A 20,380-nucleotide genomic window follows, 5' to 3' on the forward strand; every position below is an offset into this window, starting at 1 on the left:
GACATCAGAAGGCCACGTCAGTGGGAAATTCCTTCAATTATCACCTGTAGACACCTGTACTCAAGTGCATACTGAAAGTATAGTTTTAATTTATCAAGTAGGTTCTAGAATCTTAGAATATCTCAGTGAAAATAGGGAGTATAAGGGAGTTGGGGGAGGGTTTCTTCCAGGTACACTGAGAAACGGATGGAGAAAGAAACAGATCAGGGCAAATTCTCAGGTCAAGGCCCATATCAGAAACCAGAAATCTACTATGACTGCCTTGAAAGGAACCTTCATTTGTTACAAACATATCACTGAATTTCTAAAAACCACAAACCAAGATTAAAATGTGACCTGAATATAGTGCAAATTGAATTTATGAGTGTCTATAATGTTAAGTATGATGAGGAAGTTGTGGGACGCTGGAACTTGGGAAGGTTTCATATGAACAGATTATGAAGGCACTTTGGATCTTAAAAGGAAGAAATGAATCTTCCTTTTAAATAATATGCATGTATAGTCCTACTATAATTTATTAACCTTTTTGATTTTTTTTTTCATACAAATACTTGTAACAGGAAGTGGAGTAGGATGTCTTCTGGTCTTGGTATAAGTATTGGAACCCTCAGTTAAAATCAAGGTACACTTAAACCCCTATACTCCATGAAAGCAACTATCAATTGAATCCTAATAGCTTTCCCCAGGGCTTATTAATATGCCTCACAGTCATCTGGCATTCGATGACATTCCTTCTGTTACCCATATAAAAAAATTTAGAGAGGGAATTGTACAGTTTATGCCAAGAAATGTCCTTTTTTTTCTTATTAGGCATATAATTCAGAGAATCACTCAGAAATTGGATTGCTTACAATGGGACTGAAATCCCATTTTCCTGTTGGATATCAAATTCATCAACATACTTGTTATTATAAATCCATACCTCACTAAACAAAGAAGCAGAGGACTTTAAAGATTTGGCAAAAGTTGAGAGAGGATTTTAAGAAAGGTATTGGGCTGGGGCTGTATTTTCCCTGTTTGTCAACAATGAATGGATTTCCTGTTGGTCAGGTGGAGAATGCGGAAGGCTGAACTGGAACCAACCATAAGAACCATATTCAAAAGGGCTAAAAATAATTGTTTTGTGGAGTAGCGTGCACCATTTCTAATGGTGTCAGAAGTTAACAGGGATTGGGGAGATGAAAGGGTCAAGCTTGGTCCACAAAATTATAAAGACAGGAGGTCCCACAGGTCCTCAGAAAAATTTCTTGATTTGACATTAGAGGTCTACTCCATAGAGATAACAAGTAAAGGGAGGTGAATAGGACACTATAGAATAATCTTGATGGAGGAAGAAGAGTGAAAGAAACCTACATAAATAGAAGTTTGGTCTGGACTTGGAAAACCATGAAGACAGAGTGGGCTGGACTTAATTTAATTTGGACCCCTTAAGTCATGTCAATATATAACCCCCTTGCCTTGACTGTGAATGGATATTGTGACTTGATTCTAGAAAATAAAATGTGGAAAAAGTAAAGGGGTGTTGCAGATGTAATTTAAGTGCCAACACAGTTGACTTGGGGTTAATATGAAAAGAGATTATCCCAGATGGGGCTAACTTAATCAGACGAAAACCTTTAAAATAGCAGCTTCTGGGGTGAGAGACTCTCTTCTACTGGCCCTGTAGAAACATGAAGCAATGGTTACACAGCATCAGGGAAATTAATTCTACAACGACCATGTAAACTTGGAAGGAGACCTGGTTCTCAATGGTACCCCAGACCCGGCTGACACCTTGATTACAGTCTAGTGAGATACTGAGCAGGGGACCCAGTTAAGTTATGCTTGAACCCCTGACCCAAGAAAACTGTGAGATCATAAATAGGTTCTGTGTTGGCTGCTATGCTGTGGTAATGTGTTACGCAGCAGTAGAAAACTAATTCAGTATGTGTTGTTTTCAAACACGTACAGTTATCTCGTAAAACCAGGCAAAGCACCTCGGAATGCAACAGATCAACCCATGAATTATGTCATTAAAAAATATTCCTGACAGGGAAGAGTCACAGCTGCACAGCCTACAAACAGTACAAATGGTGTAGGTTTGGTAGCAGTGCTGCAGGACCCACGCAGAGGCAAAGGGGAGCTTTGAGAAAAATCTAGGAGGTTGGTAACTCAGAAGTCACCAAAATAGGCATTCCCATTATTTCCATTAACCTATATTCTAATCAGCAACACAGAAATCACCAAAAAAGCAAAAAACAAAACAAAACCAAAAATACAAGTATTCATCCTCTTTCTCTATACTCATTCTTACTTTCTGAGTGAAAATCTCATAGAGAAGAATTAAGAACATTTAACATTGGGACAAATCCTCACTAACTCTCAGTTGTAGGTGAATGCTAAGATAAAATAAGTTAAAAAAAAAAAAAGAAAAACTCATCAAGAGATTCATTAGCAAAATGTGGGAGAATCAGGGAGGTTTTGGAAAACAGGAAATTATCTGGAAAATGAGAATATCACAACCATATCACACACAATGGACAAGAAAAAATTCCAAAGGGATCACATATCTGAATGTCAGAAAATAAAACTATATAAGTACTGGAGAAAAATGTGAATGAACTGCATTATAGCTTAGGAATGTGAGATGATAATTTTATAGATGTGATTCAAAATATGAAAACAATAAAATATTTTAGACTACACGAAAAAAAACATTTTTTTCTTCCAAAAAAACACCGCAAAGAAAAAATATAGCTTACATAATGAGCAAATATAATTCAACAATAATTCAACACTCTAAAGACAAATGATGCAGTTAAAAATGGGCAAATTATTTGAATAGACATTTTACCAAAAAAATATACAAATGGCCAATAAGCACACGAAAAGATGTTCAACATCATTTGTCATTAGAGAGATGCAATTCAAAGCCATGGGGATGAATGAAACCATATCACTAAGACAGAAAAAATAAAAAGACAGATAACAAGTATTATGATGTGGAGAATTTGGAATCTCATTTATTGCCGGTGGCAACGTAAAATATATATTACACATAATTCTATTATAGTGTTTAGCAATCTTTCTTTTCTACCGCAGAAAGTTGATTTTTTATGACATGGTTACATGTTATTCTACAATATCATATAAATAGGTGAAGATTTATATAATCTTAGAGACCAAGAGCTTTTACTTTTGTTTTTTTTCTTTTCAAGTAGGCTTCATGCCCAGCCCGGAGCCCAACACGGGGTTTGAACTGACCACCCTGAGATCAAGACCCTTAGATAAAGACCTGAGTTGAGATCAAGAGTTGGACACTTACCCAACTGAGCCATCCAAATGCCCCCAGGGGCCTTTTCCGAAGTGTGACCCATAATCTGGAAACTTTAAAGAAAACATTGATAAATTTCACTACCTAATAATTAAAGTCTTCCATACAGGAACAAAAAGTAACCAGCAGGTGTCAAATACAAACAAAATTCAAATTGGGAACACACAGAACATAACTTCTCAAAGAATAAATGTTAACATTGTACAACTTTTGAAAATAAATACAATACTAAAAGGCTCATCATAAAAATCAGATAGTACAGAATCCAGATTATAAAATTCCATTTACTACTGGTATAAATTTCAAAAGAAAAAAATAACTAACTTTAGTTTCACAAAAAATAATTACACAATGAAATTAAAACGAGAACAGAAATGATTTCATCTAACATATTGGCAAAGATTAATTAACAATCCTTGCAGTTTGTGATAGCTGGCGTAAATATCACTGATAGGAGTGTAAATTGGAATGGCCTTTCTGGATACCACTTTTTTGATTATTTATTAAAAATTTAAAATACAGAATCCAAAGCAGGCTCCAGGCTCTGAGCTGTCAGCACAGAGCCCAATGCAGGGCTCAAACCCATGAACCGTGAGATCATGACCTGAACCGAAGTTCGTTGCTTAACCGACTGAGCCACCCAGGGACCCCTACGGTAAATTTTCAAAAAAACGTATAATGTAGCACGTTTTAATGCACACAGAGATATGACTCTTTCTGCCCAGGATCACAGAAGTAAAAGCAACTAGATATTGGGCACCACTCTCACACTTCCCGTGTGTTTTGTTCTTCATACTCGGTTTTTTATTCCCTCTCCACTGGTTCAGGTCTACATTGTTAGCAGTTATGCCTGTTTTCTAAGCAAGATACTCCCGTGATATTCTCTTACCTTTGGCAATCTGTAAACATGGGATCAATTCTTCAGACATTAAAAAAAAAAAATTGGACCAGTCATACCAAAACAAAGGGACCCTGGGATTCTTGGTTACTTAAGAATATCCAAATAGATTACAGGATATGTGAAACATGTTTCAAACTTAACAAAAATACTGAAGTTTGTTGTCTTTGTTGACTTTGCCAAATATGTGTTTATCAAAGACCTAAAATGCTAGTGCACAGTCTTTTTTACATTAATTTGCAGCAAAACAAACCCAAGGGAGCTGTTTTCGTTTAACTGTAGCCAATATTCTCTGAACAACACTCTGATCAGTGAAATGGTACAGGTCAAGATTGCCCATGTTCACAAAAGATAATGGCATAATCTTTCACTTTAAGGTGAAAATTAACTGGAAGGGAAGTCCCAATAACCTGAAAAAATGGCCACACTAGAGTTTAGCCTATGGAGTGGTAGTCGATTTAAAATCATACCTTTCCAAATACACACAAAAATTTTAAACTGTGCCCAACCAAGTCACGATGCTCTTGAGGACTTAAATGTTTTTAGACTACTAAACTTTCCAGTAATTCCTAAGTTTACAAATTCTGACCAGTCTCTGCCCAAGCCTTTCATAGGACTAGCTCTGGTATATGACACCTTTAAGAACCCTCTCTCATTCTTCCTTTTGGAGATCATCTATATTTGCCTTGGTGCTTCCTCACTCGCTGAAGGGAGTCAAGAAACTTAAACTTGTTTGAATAGAATGTGTTCTTGGGGGTCTGTTGGCACTGAGATTGAAATAAGTAAATGGAATTTAAAAAGGGGTTTTGCTAAGCAATGGCATTCCATTATTTGAAAAATTTCCCAAATATATGCTGAAAATCAATAGGGATTTGCCTTGAAAATTATAACTAATGTTCTGGTCACTGACAGCGCACTTAGATTCCTTTCACTTTTTGAAAGAAAACAACTAGAAATCAATAGGTATAAAAAGGGATATTGTTATCCAGCCATTTACTTTTTCAATTCTAGTGCCAGAGTTTTTCATTTGGGGATAGGTGTGGGATGTAGCATGACTACATATGGGACAGATCAGAGATTCTCTTTTCTTTGTGAAGATACGGAAAAAATCATTAACGCAGGGATGGTAAGCATATATAATCTGCCTGTTTTTCTGGAAGCAGGCATGTTTTCAGGCTGTGAATAGATGGGCGTTGTGAACTAAAAACAAATTTGCTTAAAACTATCTTTGCACCTGTAACCTAAAGGTAGTCTCCTGGTACTTACATAATTACGTATAATGTAGTTTGAAGATCCCCAGCCCAAGCTGTCCAGAATTGGGCATTAATTGTTACACTAAAACTCTTCAACTGAATCCACATCAGGTAGTGAACTACACATGGAATTTGGGGATCAATGTGAATATGTTGTAATCATATATTCCCTTTTGTCCATTTTCTAGGCAAGATTTCATTAGTTTGTGTTAATATACCTATTAGAATTTTTATTTTTATTTTTTTTTTTACATTTACTTATTTTTGATAGAGAGAGACAGAGCACAGATGGGGGAGGGGTAGTGAGAGAAGGAGACAGAATCCAAAGCAGGCTCCAGGCTCTTAGCAGTCAGCACACAGCCCGACACAGGGCTCGAACTCACAAACCATGAGATCATGACCTGAGCCGAAGTCAGACACTTAAGTGACTGAGCCACCCAGGTGCCTCACCTATTAGAATTTTTAAAACCCATTATTCAAAACGTCCTCAGATATCTTTACAAATATCAATTTTTAAACAAATGACAGTGGTGAAAATAATAAAATGAAAGTTACTTGGAAAAATCTGGAAAAGAAAAAAGCAATTGCATCCAAAAATCTACAAAAAAAGGTACAGATTTTCAATAAAAATAACAAACAACAATAAATTAAAGTTATGGTTTAAGGATCATAACTAAAACCTTACTTCATTTCTCTGGGGCCAGGGACAAAGAAAAAAGATTATTGGTAGAAAATAAAACTGCCAGTGATAATGAGACTAAAGTGACTTGAGATGGGAGGAACATAAAAGAAATGGTGCGATGATGGCATAATTAAGCCTCCTAGCTAAAGCTCGGTGAAACACACATGACACGATCTGAGGCTAGCTGTGATAATTATTTTATATGTGTCTTAGAAACATATGGCACCCTGAAATGATGTGTCCACATATGTTGTTGTGTAATGAGTTTTCTTACTGTGCTATGTAGATTAGTTATTCAAGTGTAGCACAGAGCATGATACCACCTGTCATTTTTCTAACTGTGTCACAGACTGTAAAATTAGTGTACTGCACACTTAGGCAGGGAAGGTGGTGATTAGTAACACTGAACATTTTACACTGGGAATGACATCCTATTAACTTATGCATAATCAACTCTCATTTATTGGTAGTTCTGGAAGAGCATACAAAATCCAAAAATAGAAAATAAATGTGTGTGTGTGTGTGTGTGTGTGTGTGTGTGTGTGTGTGTGTTTGAGATGTGGCTGTGAAGACACCACTTAGCTTTTGAACAGAACACTGATGCAAAAGGATATGAAAAAAATGGTCTGTTATTACTTTCTTTATTTCTTAATAACTTGATGCAGTAATTCTTGTTTGAAACTTACATTTTTCTATTGATGTATAACAATTTGAATTTTTTCTGTCACAATATTTTTGGGAAAGAAATTTGAAAAGCTTGGCCTAGAGTATAAGGCAATTATTAAAATCTAAAGACATACATAATAAATGACCTTTATAACAATGCATGGTTGAAAAAATGCATGGCTATATTTAAATGACTATATTTACATTAATATTTTTAAATGAAATTCTAGAGGAGACTTAACTGACTGTATTCTCTATGAGAAAAGGGATAATCTTGCTGTCTACTTTGTAGTTGCAGTAGACCTTATTAAGGGCAACTGTATATTATATTTGAACATTATAGCAGAATGAAAATTCTTCTTAACTGAGAACAGAGTATTACTTCAAAAGGTATAAATTATTGGTTATTATTACTAAAAATTAAAAACATATTATCATATTTTAAAAATCAGACAAATCAGAAGACTTGAATACTTGTTATAGTGGAAATTTCTTTTTAAAACAATCTCTGACTCTCTCTTACTAAATGATTGATGTGTACTCTATTAAGAGTTTGTATTGTCATAATTTTCCAAGGATTTTATCTCATACATACACGCACACACGTGCAAACAAATGACTTCATATTCCATTTCATTTCATTTCTTTGGGATCATAATGTTTATATAATTTTGAGAAAAGCTCTCTTTCTTAATCCTAATTAAATATTGTTATTATTCTTTTTTTTTATTTTTTTTAACGTTTATTTATTTTTGAGACAGAGAGAGACAGAGCATGAATGGGGGAGGGTCAGAGAGAGGGAGACACAGAATCTGAAACAGGCTCCAGGCTCTGAGCGGTCAGCACAGAGCCCGACGCGGGGCTCGAACTCACGGAGTGTGAGATCGTGACCAGAGCCGAAGTCGGCCGCTTAACCGACTGAGCCACCCAGGCGCCCCTGTTATTATTCTTATAGAACTATTTATTGTATCAGATGTCTTCTTATTTCTTGGCGTGGTATTATACATCAAAGTTAAGCATCCATGGAAAACAGTATGAGGTTTACATGCAGGATATAGATCGTGGTGCTTTGATAAAAATATCTTGGAAATGTTAGAGATGTAGGGCTGAGTGTAGAAAGAAGTTGAATGGTAACACTATCATAACCAAGGTCTCAGCCTCTGTCTTTCCAGTTTGATGCAACAGGGGAAAGGTCTTATATATCACACATCACCTAGTCATTGCTTCCAGGCTGTTCCTGAGATTAGCTGCGCTCTTGAGTAAAGGGGCTCTCTTTAGTTGAACGTCATCAGAGATACATTTAGGGGAGAGTCATTATCCCCAGGAGCTGGAGGAATGAGTGTCTCAGTCCTCTAGGAGGTCTGAACCCTGCAGTACAGAATGCACTACAATCCATTATGTTCCATCCTTTGCACTGCTTAGAGCCACCTATTTCATACGATATTCATAGCTAAGGTAGGTACTTCCCTTTAGAGTCTGTTATCTTTTCCAGGAGAAATTGGTATGAATTAGGTACTGGGACAAACAATTTCAAGTCTGTAACTGATGCTGTATTAGTCAGGGTTTTCCAGAGAAAAAAGAACCAGAAGGATACATGTGTGTATATATATGTATGTATGTATGTACATATATATATATATATATATATGCATTCATATTTATATTTATTTATATGTAGAGTTTATATATTTACATCTATCTCATACATATCATATATAAAATTTATATCCTATTATATATTATCTTCATAATATAGTTTAGATAGAAAGGTAGATAGATAGATAGATGAAAATATTTCTTATGAAGAATTGGCGAAATGTGGTTTTGGAGTCTAAGATGTTCCATGATCTGCCTTCTCCAAGCTGGAGACCCAGGATAGCCAATGGTATAATTCAATCTGAATCCAGAGGCTTGAGAACCGGGGGAGGTGACAGTGTAAATTTCAGTCGTAAGGGAGAAGAAAATAAGAAGAGATGCCCTAGCACAATCGGTGAGACAGAAAAGGGGGGTAAAGTCTGTATTCCTGCACCTTTAGTTCAGTTCAGGTCCTCATTGACTGGATGCTACCCAATCATATCATATTGGGAAGAGCAATCTACTTCATTAAATCCAATGATTCAAATACTAATCTCGTGGAAAAGCTCTCACACACACTCAGAAATGTTTAATCTGGGCACCCTGTAGCCAGTCAAATTGACACCTAAGACTAACCATCACAGATATGCATCACAGCCCTTTCCTATCAGCCCTTTCTTTCCCCTAATCCTCATGTAGCTTCTCTTCTCACATCTATGGCTTATCTAACAGGACCAACTACCCTCTCATCTAAGAGGTCCCTAAGGCACTGATCACATGACTTCCCAGGCCTTGCTTCTGCATTCATCTACTCACTACCGGGACTAGGTAGACGATTCAGAAGCAACACTTCAGTGAATCACCTGCGTACAAAGGTATCTGTCTCTGACCCTACTGTATAACAGCATCCTTACCTGTTGCTGATAATAACTTTCAATTACATGTCCCCAAACAATATTACAGTGTTCCCAGGACAATATCACAGATTTGGTTTTTAAAATTGCCACAGTTGTATATCTATTTCCACGTGTTTTTTCTGAAACTTGAAAATTTCCCATCAAGAGGTGGAGTCTACTGTACTTCCTGTTAAACCTGGCAGGTTTATGACTGCTTCACCAAGAGAAGGGTGGAAAAGATGATGTGTGATTGATGCTAGGTTTTCCTTTGGGGGATGCTTGCAGCTGTGGGAAAAACAGTCACCGTGTTTTGATGAGGTCCTAACTCACATGATAGATACATGGAAAGGGCCACAGAGAGAAAACCTGAGCTTTTAGTCAGTATCAATCACTAGACATGAAAGTAAAACAATCCTTCAAATGATTCTAGATGAAGACTTTGGGTCTTCCTGCTGAAAATCCTGGTATCATGGAGGAGCCACCCACACTAGTTCTGTCGAAATTTCTGACCTTGAGAATCCATGACCATAATAAGAATGGTTTCTGCTGTCAAGTTGTGGGATAAATAATTACACAGCAACAGAAAACCAGCAAGATAACTCCTTTCCAGCTAATCTCTTGTCACAAGGGGCTCCAAGTGACAGGGCAGTCTAAAGTTTAATGGAAATCTCCTTATGGTTCCTGAGTTAAGCACTTCCATCCTGGAAACCAGCACCTATAAAGTCACAGAGCCTTGATTTGTGAGAAAAGAAAGCCTGTATTCCTAAGTTATGGTCAGTGAAACCACTCCTAACTTCTATCCTTTGTTTCCCACACCACACATTCTGCCTATTTGGGACAAAGTCTCATAAAATGATTTATACTGTATCCTAGGGGATAGAACCCTGTTCTCAGACAGCATCATCTCCAAGCTGTTGTGTCAACCATGCCTTCAAGGGTCATGCTCTCATTCTGAGATGGATAGTTTCTGAGTGGTATGACCTATGAGGTGGTCAACAGATGTTGTGGTTATATGCACGCTGCCAAAATTGCTTTAAGTAAGATAAGTTCTTTGAATGTGATGTTATGCAAAATCCTATGTCAATGTATCAAACACTATTTAAGTTATCAGACAGTGGAGCCTGCTGAGCCTCTTTGGTGAGAAAGCCAAACTCATACACAGAATATATGTCAATTACAGTGAAAGCAAATCAGGCCCCTTCCTTACTGGAAGGCATTTAATATAATTCACTCATTACTAAGTGGCTGGTTGGCCTTCTCAAGAGATCTTGCCCTCCTTAGCATTCATCTCAGTTGGTAGTGGGTTATATAATTGACATTCTCAGTAGCTAATACAGCATGGGTGAGTTGAGAGCTCATCCTGGTGGGTCCATCCATACGCTGATTCTTGCCACCATAGGTACAATATTCATAAGCCTATTGTGCAGATATTTTGGTAATCAATAACAGGGACTGGCTGATATCTACCAGCTGACACCAGTTGACTCAGCTGGCTGGGTCATTATGTCTAATTTGTTGTTTACTTCTTCTTCTATAGTGAGAATTCTCTAAAGAATGTTAACACGTGATACAAATAGTTTCATATTTCATGAACACCTTCATAGGTCTGTCTATATGTTCCTCTCTCCTACACATACTTCCCAATCATCTTTCATTATTCTTTTTACCATCAGGCCTTACCAAAACATTTTCAACTACCCAACTAACATACACATTCTAATCACAAGTCACATCTCTTTTGACACAAAGGATATCAACAGACCTATGTGAAACTCTTGCTTATTTGGGAGAATAATCCCATGGCTCTGGCTTTCAGGACCACCCTAAATAGGCTGTACTGCAGTCACACATCATTTCCATCTTGCACTCACATCCTGTGTTGACCCATCCATGGCCATGAACCAGGTTTGGCCCTTTTCAACCTTAATCAGCTTGTTATAGGAAGCTTCTTTGCAGACATAGTTGTGAGCTGAGGGAGAGGCAATGGTCCAATGATGGTGGGTTTCAAGACTGAGGCTCTTGCTGTGTGACTCTCTTTTATTCTCTGTCCAATCTATGGTATATGGTTCATGTGAAATTTATATTAATACCATATTTGAGTTGATTTCTGGTGGTTTTGCCCTCTAATGATTCCATAAGCCTAACAGAACCCATTTCTGGGCACATGGTCACTTCATCATGTAATCCTCCTCCAGAATTGGGTCCAGATAGAAGCTTTTTTTTTTTTTTTTTTTTTTTTTTTTCAAATAGCCTGTAATTCTTTTGGCAGAAATAAGGATTTTTTCCAGAAGCCACTTAGGCTCCATTTTTTCCCCTTTTAATGAAGCTTGCCATACACTACTCTTAGTTTCATGGAATTGCTTTCTACTAGAAAAATTTCTAAGTCTATAGTGTCTTTTCACTCATGTGGTTAAAAGGAGAGATAGGACTATTTATACATGGTATGCACTTGCTTCAGAACCTGTTCTTACCCTAGACCCTATTCAAACCTGGCCGACTTATTTCTCCTTTTGTAAATGTGTTGGTACAGCATTTCAAAGTATTAAACATAATGTTTCCATAAACAGTTACTAGGTGTGTGTTCTTAGTGTTGGTAGGTGCAAAATGCAATGATAATGTGTTTGTGTGTTTGTTGGTTTGTTTAGAAAGGTTTTTTTTTTTAATGTCATGGTCAATTCCTGTAGATTACTAATCATTTCAGTGATGTGTTGGGCCCCTCAGTCATCACTGTGTTTATCTCCAACTATTGGCATTTTTTTTTAAAGAAGGTCTTCAATGTGCTACTCATCTGGGTGTCCTTTTCAATGCTGCCAAGAATAGTGTAGATGCAAGAGAGGTCAGGAACACCCTCTTAGATTTGCACATTAGGTTGTGGAAGTGTGGGAAATATAATTTTTTTCTAGATACAAATAAACCAAATATTTAACAGAATTCATTATTGAGAGGTAATATTACAGGTGATTTTTTTTCCATTAGTTTCCTATGCTTTCCAAGCTATATACCCTAATGGATATATTTAGCAATAATAAAAATAGCTAAAGCTACAGAAAAAAAACAATAAAAGATGATGTGAAAATTAAATACATTTTTATGACTTCTAATTATACATAGAAACCCTTGGGGGGGTAACTTTCCCTGGGGCTAACATGGAGGTAATGTAATTGCTGTCAGAATGTTTATAATATGATGCTCTCTACATCTTATGTAAACCCAGTATTGTTAATTTTCTCATTAAAAAGGGTGAAAAGGCATGTAAGTGAGATACTATTTCTTAAGAGATCCTTTTTGTTGTTTTAGTTTAGTCAGAAAAAAAAATTAAGTGGAATTCACTTGACTTGAGCAAATAAAATGGCTTTTAGAAAATTATTCAAGTGAAGTACTCTCTAGGGCTGGTAATCATAATATGGAGTGGTGCATTAGGGAGTGATGACCATGAAGTAAAGAAAGAAGGGAATCATTATCAATTAAAAAATAGTTTTCAATTATTTTAAAACATTAATGAAATATTCCCAAAGAAATATGGTAATCAGAAAAATGCAAACTACTGATTACACTTCAGTTAGCAGTGAATTTGCAGCATATGGTGCAATTAAATCTTTATGGATCAGTGAAAACTTAACGAAGGTGCTTTCCAAAGTCAGTGTTGAGATCACTCATGAAGTTAGAGAAACATGAAGGTCTTTTAAGTTACAGGAACTTTATAAATCCATTGAAAAGCGATTCCTTTTTTAAAAAGGTATAATTTAATTTATTAAATTTCTCACAAATCGTTTTTAATTCATAAAATTCAGATAATCTAAAAAACAGAATAATGATTAAGCTACTGAAAAAAAAGAATAACTTGAAGAAAAGACAATTTTAACGTGTTTGAAATCTTCCCAAGCCACAATAGTTTCCTTTTGTATGTCAAGTTGGTTCTGTATTCCTTAATTTACCAGGAAATAGAATTGTATGCAAATTCAAACAAATGGAATCAAGCGGAAAAAAAACAAACTATTCTAATGCCATTTAGCACCCAAACTAGAGCATTTGATAGTTCTCTAAGAACTGTGTGCCTTGAAAAACTATGCCTTTATTACATTTTCTTTTATAGGTTTTCCTGTTTCCTGAGAACTGAGACATAAGGAATATTTTGAAACCAAACAATACAGCTGATGGCGATATAAATATAGCCAATTTTATTAAATGGTTTCCTCATATAAAGGTTCATATTAACTGAATTTTAGAAAGAGCATAAACTGGAAACATTATATTGAATTTTTACTATTACCATTATATGCAAGACAAAAGAAAATAGATATTTCCCTTGTGCAGTTAATATCATTGAAATATAAAGAGACTAGATCAATAATTTTAATTAAAAAGGAGAATCTCTAACATCATTGTTAAATTTAAATCTAATTTAAATTATATAGAGATAATCTTTTAAAGAAAGAAATAAATGTTTAACCTTAGGAAAGTTCATTAAATTTTTAGATAACTAGGTAAAATTAGATAATTTATTAAATGCCCTTTGGAATATTATACATAAATTTTCAATTATGAATTTATTCATAAATTTAAAATTTTAACACACTGTCCTACACACACACACACACACACACACACACAAACATTTCAACCTATATTTTTATATGCCCTGTAATATCGAATTCTAATAGAGTTTAAAATGATCCCAAAATATTTAAGTGAAACACAAAAGCATACATATTTTCAAAGCATCATTTTAAGGAGAAAATTAAGTGATAAAAATGTCTCTTGAGTTTCAGCACAAGTGAATAGACAATATATTGACAAACATGATATTTTCTTAAAAGCAAATTTGAAGAACAAGATATGAAATGAATACATAATGCTATGTAATAATGCTATATAAGATAAATTATATATTCTATTTTATATAGTATTGACACCATATACCATATATACTATACCATATACTATATATACACTGTATATATTATACTATAATATATATAATATACCTATTATATGTCATATTATATATAAATGCCACATAAATACTATATAGTTAGTATTGAGAGGTAACATTTTTGCAAATTTGTGTTAAATTTGTCAAAATTAAGGTGTAACTCTTTTGGTGCATTTTCAGTATTCCTGACTGAACAATGGCCTTTTGTTATGTATTATATTCATTACTAACTTATGCTTCATGCAAGTTAAATGATTTCAAGATTTTATTGTTTTAATAACAAAATTGGAAAGCTCTTTCAAAAGCCTATGTGCATCAATGGAATATGTCAAGCAAAATCATTGCATATTATGTAGGAATGTGTCAATGAAATAATTCATATCATAGAATAAATGTTGGTGTACTTTTTACAGAGTGAAAGAATTAAAGATTAATATTTTTCTGTAATTGTTTGGCTGAGACCAAATGATAATAGCTGATATTTCTTAAGGCCAGCAGACACTTAATTGTGGAATACTATATGTCTGTATTTCAAGGAAGTATACCAGAAGTGGTTCTCATCAATGGATATTACTATCCATCTGTACATAGAAAATTGAAGACCATTACTCAAATAATTCCACACTTTTTATAAAACAAATTTCTGTAAATTACTCCATTTTCTGGAAATTCATATTACCAATTACATTTTTTTTTCTGAATTTTGGTTAAGTGGTCCCAAAATACTTTGAGGTGTTTTTTGTTTTTTTTTTTAATTGACAGAGCCAAAAGATTTCAGATAGATTTTAGGTAGACAGGTAGATAGATTGATGGATTTCAAATGTCAGTTATTTTTGTTATAGTCTCACATATCCCAGAAGCTCTGTTCTTTTTTTATTATTATTATTTTTAACATTTATTCATTTTTGAAAGGCAGAGAGAGACAGAGCATGAATGGGGGAGGGGCACAGAGAGGGGGACACAGAAACAGAAGCAGACTCCAGGCTCAGAGCTATCAGCACAGAGCCCGATGCAGGGCTCGATGCAGGGCTCGAACTCACGGACCGTGAGATCATGACCTGAGCCGAAGTCAGCCACCTAACCGACTGAGCCACCCAGGCGCCCCAGAAGCTCTGTTCTTTTAAAAACAATTTTTCAGTACATTTATCTCTTATGTTAAGATTAGGTATTTTCTGTCCTCATATTCACAGATTCTTTACTCAGTCCTTCCAATTTGCCATTGTACTCAGACGCTGAGGTTTTTTTTCAACTGGCACCAGTTTTAATTCATTGTTTTTTGACAGCTACAAATATTTTAAGGTGTGGATATACTATAATTAATTTAGTCATTATCCTGATGGTGGGCGTTTATTATTTTTTCTTTCTCTCCACTCTGAACAATGCTGCTGAAATAAACAGCATAAATAAAAATGCTGAAAAATAAACATATTTTTTAATCCTGTGTTTTAGATAGTTTCCTCAGGAAGTTGTACAATGTAGCTACAGCAAGTGCTTTTTTACAAATCTACTTGAAACTGAGACCCTACCCCAGCTCTTAGCAGCTGTGAGAGCTTAAACAAGAGACTTCTCTTCTCCATCTCATGGTGTTATGAAAAGAAAATAAGACCATGTTTGCAAATCCCTTTACTTGGTGCCTGAAACATTAAGATTTTTATTCCAGTTGTTATCTTTTTGAGTTCGAAGATTTCCATTTGTCTCTTCTCTGTATCTTTATTTTCTTTGCTGAGACTCCTCTTTTGCTTATTCTAAGTCTTTACATCAACTCAATTGCCTCAAGCATGTTTATAATAGCTCATGAAGCATTTTTACGACGTCTGTTTTAAAATCCTTGTCAGATCATTCTAACATCTGTGTCATCTCAGGGCTGTCATCTGCTGACTCAATTTCAGATTTTCCTGCTTCTACTATAATAAGTGATTTTTATTAAAACCTGGACATTATTGATATGAGACAAAATGGAATCTTATTTGGTGAAAGGGGTATGCTGACTCTCTACTGTCAGGTTTTTTTTTTTTTTTTTTCTTTTTGTTTTGTTGATTGGCTTTTCTTAAATTAGCTCTTGGGCTCTTTGAAGTAAAGCAGTGGTTCAACTGTGCCTCTGAATCCCTTAGGGGGGTTGTTAAAACTCTCAGAGTTTCTACTTCAGAAGGTCTGCAGTGGTGTCTGAGGACCTGCTTTTCTAACAAGGTCCTAGGTGGTGCAGATGATTTTGCTCTGGGACTAGAGAATATGGGTGATGGGAAATGGAAAATATTTGAGGCTGTTGAGTGACATAATAAACAACTGAGGGTGACAGCTGTTGTGAGCAGGAGGTAAAAAGGAAGAGAGTCCAGCACAACTGTGGAGAGTAGAAAGAAAGGAAAATGCAAAATGTTCCTTACGGGCTGTCAAGGTAACTTTGGAATTTCTTTGAAACTACTTGTCACGAGCACTATGTGTTACTTTGAATAGTTCATCCAGTTTACAATGGATCTGGGGGTGATTTGGGCTACATGAATTTGCCCTGACTTAAGGTAACTACTATATGGGGCTTCTCTTCTCTGGGGGACAGGACATCAGCTTATGCCCATGGTACATCCCATATCTCTAGCCCTCACAAGTTAGGTAAGTCTGTGACTTCTTTCTCTCTGTGTCCTTGTCCTGGCCAGTCTGACAGCTGCCCAGGTGCAGAAGGATTCACTGAATTGAGTTCCCTTCTCTAACTGGGCCCAATACCTCCAGAGCCTAGCTTCAGGTATGCATGCCACTGTCTACCCCTGTCTGTTCTTCAAGGAGGACCCTGCGGCTTGGAGGGGTCCTTACAGCTCAAGAGAAAGCCCTCTATGTCTCGATGTTCCCAGATGAGATATCCATGTCAAGCAATTTCCACTAAATCAGACTCAGTTCTTCAGCCTATTCCCCATAGGTTAAGGACACTTTAAAAATAAGCCCTGAATTGGAATGAGCTTATCAAGCAGCACTATCCATTAATGAAATCACTTCCTGTTAATTTCGGTTTACTAAACAAATGGCTCCTGACAATCTGGCATCACTGTGATGATGCCCACCTCCCAGGAAGGCCAGGTTCTCCCCTTAGCCTCCACTGACATGGATATTAGCACTCATGGAAAATAAGTGATGAACATGAGGATGTTTTCCTTCTGTCATGACATCTAGGGGCAGTGAAACATATTCCTAAGTAGCACATTTTACTTTCATAAATTTTTTGAGATGGAGGATAGAGTTCACCTAAGTAACTCTTTAACTAAAGCCTCAAATTTTAATAAAAGATAGAATTTTGGTTCTTTATTTCAACTTTTTTATAGCTATGTTAAGTTTTTTATGTCCTATATATTTTTTTTTTCGTATTGTCTAAATAGAACCACAGATATTTAATGCTGGAAAATGTATTAGAGGAGTTTCTAAAATAATCCCCTGGGTTCCAAAACTGAGAAAAATAAAATCCTTAGAATTGTTTAGACCAAGGTAACACAGCTATTAATGACACATTTGTAGGGTATAGTGAAATTTAATTTCCTTCACAGTAATTTCATTGAAGAAACCCATTCTTGTAGTTAATATACAATTGGATTCTCTTCCATATCATGTTTGCTATAATCACATAGCAATGTTTCATTTTCTTTGATTATGTATGACATGATTTGTGCATATGTGTGCTTGTAAAAGTGAAACTGGTAAGTTTTGGTCTTATCCTATCTACAATAAAAAACTATTCCAAAAGTGACTTTGTTTCCAGGGATTTCAGCTTATGTGAAATGAAGGTGCAAAATGCAGCTTTGTTTCATTAATACGTGGCATTTGCTAAGCTGGTGAGTATAAACTTGGGATGCCTGGTGCCATCAATGTAAAAAAGCAATCCAGTTGTTTCATGGAAGTCCATAAAATTGATGACAACATCAGCTCAAATGATCTGTATTACTCAGCGTGAGGTGGCTTAATACTGGCCAGATATTTTTTTAACTTCAAGGGATTCATAAAAGGTAATTACATACAATTGTACATTATATCGGATACTTCTCGTTTTATTATTTTGCACTCTAATACTCTAGATATATTACTGTAAGACACTTATCCTACCTTTTAAAAATGTTAACTGAATCATTTGGGATATTTTCCCCACATCACCTTCCACCCTAGTTTGCTGAAAAAGATTATTTCCAAACCTATTCTATTTTCTTTAATATATCTTTATCTGAGGAAAAAGCATTTTTGTAGTTTATTTCCACAAGTCTTTTCTTACATTGTTTTTCTTAACTTCAATAATAAGCAAATTTAAAATATAGGTGATATAGTATAAAATATATATCCGAATTTACTTTTTCTCAGAATCATAACTTCATATTAAAAAAAATTCCATCCTCGATGTAGTCATCCTTTAATAATAAGAGTGTACATGAAGTAAAATTAAGGTGTGAAGAGGGGCCTGTAAGAATATTTTGCCCAATACTAGGTACTTTTCTAACACTACAAAATCAAATAATTAAAAAATAATTACACAAATTTTAGTTTTGTATGTTTAAAATAGTTGAGAATCAGGGCACCTGGGTGGCTCAGTCAGTTGAGCATCTGACTTTGGCTCAGGTCATGATCTCTCAGTTCAGGGGTTTGAGCCCCGCGTTGGGTTCTGTGCTGACAATTCAGAGCCTGGAGCCTGCTTCGGATTCTGGAACTGCTGTCCTATCTTCCCGTCCCCCACTCCCTCTCTCTCTCCCTCTCAAAAATAATAAACATTAAAAAATATTAAAAAATAGTTATAAATCAATTAGCAAAATTATAAAAACTGAAGATTGGGGATCGGACTCCCTTGGATTCCAAATTAGAGTGTCTTATTTTGGATCAAGGAATCTGCCTCCCAGTATCATTGGAAATGCTGACAAAAGGAGTCCACAAATCACATTTTGACACTGAGGGAAAAGACAGGATATTTTCCACCTTGTAAGATATGAGAATTAGATAGAATCAAATTACTTGACTTTCTGATTTAATTATATGTTTTTATTTTTTTTTAATTTTTTTTTTTCAACGTTTATTTACTTTTGGGACAGAGAGAGACAGAGCATGAACGGGGGAGGGGCAGTGAGAGAGGGAGACAGAATCGGAAACAGGCTCCAGGCTCTGAGCCATCAGCCCAGAGCCTGACGCGGGGCTCGAACTCACAGACCGCGAGATCGTGACCTGGCTGAAGTCGGACGCTTAACCAACTGCGCCACCCAGGCGCCCCATATATGTTTTTAAATTTACATTCAAGTTAGTTAACATACAGTGCAATATTGGTTTCAGAAGTAGAATTTCGTGATTCACCACTTACATACAACAGTGCTCATCCCAACAAGTGTCCTCCTTAATGTCAATAATCCATCCCATCCCCAGCCCACTTCCCCTCCAGCAACCCTCAGTTTGTTCTCTGTAGTTAAGAATCTCTTATGACTTGCCTCCCTCTCTGTTTTTATTTTTCTTTCCCTTCCCCTATATTCATGTGTTTTGTTTCTTAAATTCCACATGAGTGAAATCATATGATATTTGTCTTTCTCTGACTGACTTATCTCACTTAGCATAATACACTACAGTTCCATCATGTTGTTGCAAATGACAAGATTTCATTCTTTTTGATCACTTTTTGATCTACTATATATATGTATATACATACATATATGTATGTATATAATATATGTATATATTATACATATACAATATATGTATAATATATATACATACATACATATGTATATGTATGTATATAATATATGTATGTATATACACACCACGTCTTCTTTATCCATCCATCGGTCAATCGACATTTGGGCTCATTCTAAAATTTCACTATTGTTGATACCACTGCTATAAACATTGGGGTGCATGTGCCCTTTCAAGTCAGCACTTTGTATCCTTTGAATAAATACCTAGTAGTACAATTATTGGGTCATAGGATACTTCTATTTTTAATTCTTTGAGGATGCTTAGTACTGTTCTCCAGAGTAACTGGACCAGTTTACATTCCCACCAATGGTGCAAACATGTTCTCCTTTCTCCACATCCTTGCCAACATCTGTTGTTTCCTGAGTTGTTAATTTTAGCCATTCTGACAGGTGTCAGGTGGTATCTCATTGTGGTTTTGATTTGTATTTCCCTGATGATGAGTGATGTTGAGCATCTTTTTATGTGTC

The sequence above is a fragment of the Acinonyx jubatus genome, chromosome A1 (genome assembly GCF_027475565.1).
Source record: "Acinonyx jubatus isolate Ajub_Pintada_27869175 chromosome A1, VMU_Ajub_asm_v1.0, whole genome shotgun sequence".
NCBI lineage: Eukaryota > Metazoa > Chordata > Mammalia > Carnivora > Felidae > Acinonyx > Acinonyx jubatus.